Source organism: Musca vetustissima, unplaced genomic scaffold, assembly GCF_032173495.1.
Source record: "Musca vetustissima isolate MV318-11 ecotype Yass unplaced genomic scaffold, APGP_CSIRO_Mvet_v1 utg12645, whole genome shotgun sequence".
NCBI classification, from domain to species: domain Eukaryota; kingdom Metazoa; phylum Arthropoda; class Insecta; order Diptera; family Muscidae; genus Musca; species Musca vetustissima.
Genome location: NW_026883039.1, coordinates 229,249 through 235,248, shown reverse-complemented (window position 1 = coordinate 235,248; position 6,000 = coordinate 229,249).

Here is a 6,000-nt window from a genome sequence, read left to right as displayed (position 1 = left end):
TTTCTATTATAAGCGAGTGTCTCTCAAAATAATTGTAGGCATTGTCGTACAAAATTAAAACGATATGCCTTATTAAAAAGATTAAAATATGAAAATTTTTATTGATAAATTTGGAAATGTTTTTCCAAAAATAATTTCTGGACACTCTAATTTTATAGTTTTAAAGCTGGATGGAATTTAAAAACGAATCTCTCTCTCGAGATAAATAAAACTAAAATAAATGATATTCCGGATATAAAAAATCCAATTGAAATCCTTTTTCACCTTTATATGCCGTTTTGCACAAAGCAAAATTAAGGGACAATCGTTTCGTTATTATTCACTGAAGATAAAGTGTTTAGGGACTCTGTTCTGTTTATCCACTTGACAACGAAGGCAGATATGAAAAAATTTGCGTAGATCTTTCGACGGAACACAGAAGTGCGCACACAAACACTTTCTAAAAGATGCTGTCTAAAATGTTTTTGGCACGCTACAATGACTCCTTTCTCAACAAAAGATGTTGAAGTGTCGCTGCAGATACATGAGTGCTTGACATACCATTGTAAAGGCGTTGATGGCGATACTCCCGCTAAGAAGTGTGATGGCGGTGCTGATGACGATGATGATGTTGTTGACATGATATTTTACTTGTGAACTGCAACATGCCAGAACAGTTTTTGTTTTCAATCCGAGCTGGCAAAGCAAAATATGACAAAGTCTGCGCATGGGATGATTTTAAAGAAAGCTGAATGAAAGTAAAGCTTGTTTGTTTTCATCGGATGACAGTCGAGTATAGCAGCAATTCATAGAGATAGAAATTGAAAACCCAACGGCAAACGTACATACGTACGTATACATAACACACAGGATAAGAGAATGACATGAAAGGGATGCTGTCCTTGTCAAAGTAATGAGTTTTTCCTTAAAGGCCACAAAGAACAAAACAAACCACCACCAACACAAGAAGTAAAAGTTTTCTAATTTTTTGCAATTATCAGAAAAACCACAAATCACTGATAAACATAATGAATTATGTACTGGAAGATAATAAGAATATTGTGTAGATTCACAAAGAATGAATCTTCAGAGGTAATGTGCAGAGAATCTCCCTCTCCCTCTGCATGATCAATGCGAAGCACTTAATCATTTTGGGCGGGAGCAGTTTTTAAATTGTTCTAAATTAAAAGATCACATTGACATAATTGTCCAACCCATTTTTATCGAAGTCATCACACCACACAACATGTCGCTTGTTGTCAACAAGCAAGGCATTGACAAATATCGTATATCTCCCTTATAAGCCTATGTCACAGTGGCCGATATTGAATGAGATGCACATAGTTTGTTTGAAACAGTAAAATAAGTAAATGGAAAATATGAATATTTGACAACATTACATTTTTTAAATATCTGAAAGTAAATTCGAAATACCATGTTACAGTAAAATAAAAAAAAAAAATATAGGGCTAAAGCCTTTACCTAATATCTATCACATTTCATATGGGGCTATGCCAAAATGTAGCGATTGGGTAATTTCAAATATTCTGTAGAGCTATACAGTTGCTTGATCATTCCATGAAAAAATTTTCCGACGGCTTGGGTTTTATAATACCCCAAAATATACGAAATGGTGCATATTACCAAATATTTAAAGTAAGGTAACATTAGCCTAATATTTGAGGAAAAGCGTCATATATTTCTTTACCACAATCTGATTACAAAATATTTGCAATGGCAGACACCAAATCAGCTGATTTTGGAAAAACACAATTTTTTGACAGCATGCAAAAATTTCAGTAATGTGTCCAAATGTGACACCTAAAATATATATTTTTTTGTGGCTCTAATTTGAAATTCCTTCAGTATTTTCCTACCGAAGTCGTTGTAATTTGGCATTCCGGTTTGCTGGTGATTGGAAAACTTCAATTTCTAATATGCGGTTTCCAATGGTGGAGTGTATATTATATATGTCACTCCGTTTGCACATAACTCGATTGCAGAATAATATTCTATAGAAATTCATAGCAAAGACATTGGTCCACGTTTTGGAGTAGCCCACATATAAGGGTACTCCCATAATGTTAATATATTCTACATGATCATAAAATGTTCATTGGGTACCAAATCTCCCTAACAAAAAATAGAAGGTGCCTTTATAACGGTTACTTAAAAATTTAGGAAATCTTTGGATTGTGGACATTTTTATAACCGACTTTGCTGCAATTTTGGTTTTTGAATTATTATTTAGTACCATAGTAGCATTTTTATTCTGGCTCGAAGTAGCCGATAGCTAAATCCGTATTTCCTTTTGGTCTGTTGGTTTTTGATGATGAACTCTCAGTTACGCTCTCACGCACGTACTCTGAATGTAGTTCTGTACAATACTGCTTTAGAAGTTTTAAAGTATGATATCCTAAGACTATTTTGCCATGTCCGTGGGTCTGAACATCATAATCATACTACCTTCTGAAGGAATCAAGATACATAGCTAAAAGTCAGGTTCGAAAATGAGCTGTACCAGTTCACATTTATGTAAAGCCTCTATATAATGATATCTCCCTACTTTGAATGTTTAGCGTAATCAAACGATGCCTATAGAAGTAAACAATGTTTGTTAATTTTTATGTATTGTGTCATATAATTGTGCCCTACAAATTGCAAAATTTTTAGTATTTTGGACTCACCAAGAATAAAATGTAAAATTGAGCAAATCGAACAAAATTGATAATTATATCATTTAATATAGAAGAAAATCTTCGCAGATGTACATCTTTAAAACAAACATCACTAAACCGTATTTGAAATGCTTATTGAGGCTGTATAGTGTAAACCACATTGGGTATTTAACTGCGGTGATTAAACACCAATTGAATATTGTTTCACTCTGATTATAATTTACAAAGATTATTAGATATTAAGTATTGTATGTCTTCATATTTTAATAACATTATGAAATATATCCAACATAATACTATATTATTATATAATCCACTGTGCATACAGTGTAGGTTGTATAACAAGACCAAAAAAAAAAGACGGAAATTTCTCTCAACATTTTCATCATCTGTACACTGAACATTGACATCGACGTACAAATTTATTTTAATGTCAACACAATTTATGGTTACAAACTCTGTAGCTTTCCTAAAAGCGCCCTGTGTGGATCGTAACGACCTCCGCACCAAATACATTTCCACTCCTGCCACTTGGGCTTGTATGTATGTCTGTTGTTTGGGTCCCAGTGCCGGCACAAACAATGGCAAAATCATGGAGTCAAAACAACTTAAATATTGGGCAATACTTACGCATGATGACGTTAATATTTTATGAAAATGCGACTTAATGTCATCGAATGGAACTAAACCGACAGCAGAACCCCAAACAAACGCCATCATCAGCCGGCCCAGAGTACCATCCCACGTATATCTAATACTGCAAAAACGTTATTTATTGCCTTCAAAAATCAAATCGTGGCTACACGAGCCATCAAACGCACCAACGCTGACTGCTTTCCGAAGAAATCACAAAAGCCAAGCAACGAGTCCCAAGCGATGAGGACGAAGGCCTGGCAATAAATGCAAATTTTATGCAAACGCTAAATAATGTAATTGTCTTCGAACTGTCACAAAACGAGCAACTAGCACATAACCGCCTAACCACAACGATGTCAATGATGAGGGTTTAACGGCTAATTCCCTATTGGGATGAGCGTCAAACATAAGTTTTTTTGAAATATGAGTGGTCGCAGTTTTTTATGCAAAAGAATGATCTCATCTAAGACAACTACTTATAGTTACATTACAATGCCACATCCTGTTTCCAACATATCCATTGTCGGGTAGACAAATGTGGATATTTGGCAGACAAATTGCCAATGTCATAGTTCAAATCGAGTAGGCAGAATGAGCCATGAAATGGAAATATCACGATATTGAGACTTTTTTCCACTTTAAATATGGCATTTGGAAATTTATCAATTCTTGCCAAATAATAAGAGCATCAAAGTTTTTATCTAACAAAATAATTTTTATAATAAACTATATACATACGATAGATATTATAATTTATAACAAGTAGGATAGTCTTAATGATTGGCAGCGGAAAAGCAACCACTAAGAGATAGAGGGAGTAGAACGTTAAATCAACCACAATATAATCCTGTAATCAGATTCCATTGCCCATTTACTACAGGTGCATTTGCGAAGTTTGGACAAATTTGTTCTCAATTATGACCATTTTGTGGGTTGGAACAAAAAACGGCCATCATCGAACTTCATCTAATCGACTCCAAATGGTGTATACCTTATAATACTCTCCAGCATAAGGGGTGTACACAATATTTGTAATACTTGATACCCTATAAAGATATATTATTGATCAGAGTAAAATTCAATATAGATTTACCCATGTCAGCCTGTCTGCTCAAAACTCGAAAGAGCGCTGCTACAAATCCTAGAAAGTTTGGTATTTAAATATATCGGCTCACGACAAGGTTTGTTCTCCATATAACGGGACCGCGCCAGTTATGTTATTTAGATGAATTTTGTCGTAAAAGTTGCAGAATGTCTAATTATACTGCTTCAAGTTTTCGAAGAATTAAATTTAAATATCTTGTCTAGTTCAAGCCCTATTTTCCGATCGTTGTGGCATTTTGGGTTTTCAGAGGATAAAGGATCTATTAGTACAATAATACAATATTAGTAAAATTTTTGGTACAGTATTTTTGCATAAAATATTTGAATTCGAAAGAGCACATGTCTGGCTCTGATATGAACTAAGATTATTAACTTCGCACAAAAATAAAAAAATAAATAAAAATTAAAATGGGGGACGAATAATTTTATTTTTTTGGGATAATATCCCATTTTTTTACCACAAACCAAGCTAGAAAATAAGTGAGATCCTCATCGATTGCATTTATACCAGTTCATTGCTATGCACGTATAGCACAACGTGTTAAAATTTGAAACATATTGGATTTCTAGTCTTTGAATACTCGTAAAAATACTGTTTCGAAAAAAACGCGTTTAAAGTTTGTGAAACATCCTTGCCGTCGCTTTACAAGTAATCGGATGATGTTTCGTCAACATTTGCGGTTCAAATGAAAAAGAGATTTTCAGCGACTTTTCTCTTTTGCTTACTGAAGTTGACAATTCACAAAACCAAATCGTTTGAACAACTGTAAAAATCCATAGAGTGCTTCTTCCTTAGTGTTACTGATCTAAAATTCCGTTGGGCTGTTTAATTAAAAATTAATGCGTTTCATAAACACCCACAGAGTGAGTTGTCTTTCATTGGCTACGTCTCATGGATACTTGAATCACAATTTAGCAAATGTGAATTGTGGTTCGCTCATCTCAAATGAAATTGCAAATGAATTTCTATTTCAACTTTGAATCTCTGCTCTTAACAATCTCTGCGCTGTACATACACACACATACACTGGTAAAACCAATTACAAGAAAGCCACACAGGTCGGAATCACCGCCAATAGCCAAACTCATTCATGAAACCTCGAATGCAAACCTCCATTTGACCATTAAAAGACCAGAGCAAATGCCACAGTGTTTATTTTGATAAGGGGATTTGCCGGAAATTTAAAATGCCGTAGTTGAAACGTAAGCAGCCATAAATAGCCCAAAATGGGGTGGCTGCTGACTATACTGGGATGTAAAAAGATACAACATCTTTTCAAAATTGTACCAAAACCAGTTCTGTAAAATGTACTTTGTACTGAAGCTCACAGTGTACAACCGAGCGAACACTTCGGGTGAGAGTCACCTCCCCTGTTTATTTAATTTGGGCACAGATGATTCATCTGGGGTAAGTGGTGATATCAGCAAAATGAATTCATAACTTTTTTTATTTTAAGGCCATAAATTATGGTGAGTTAATAGTGTAAACCGGTTTCTTAAATACCCAAAAAGGACGAATACCGGCTGTGGTATCAAATTTCTAGTCGACAATTTAAAGAGATTAAATCCGGTGAAGACTTCTTTATGAACTGTTAAAAAATGT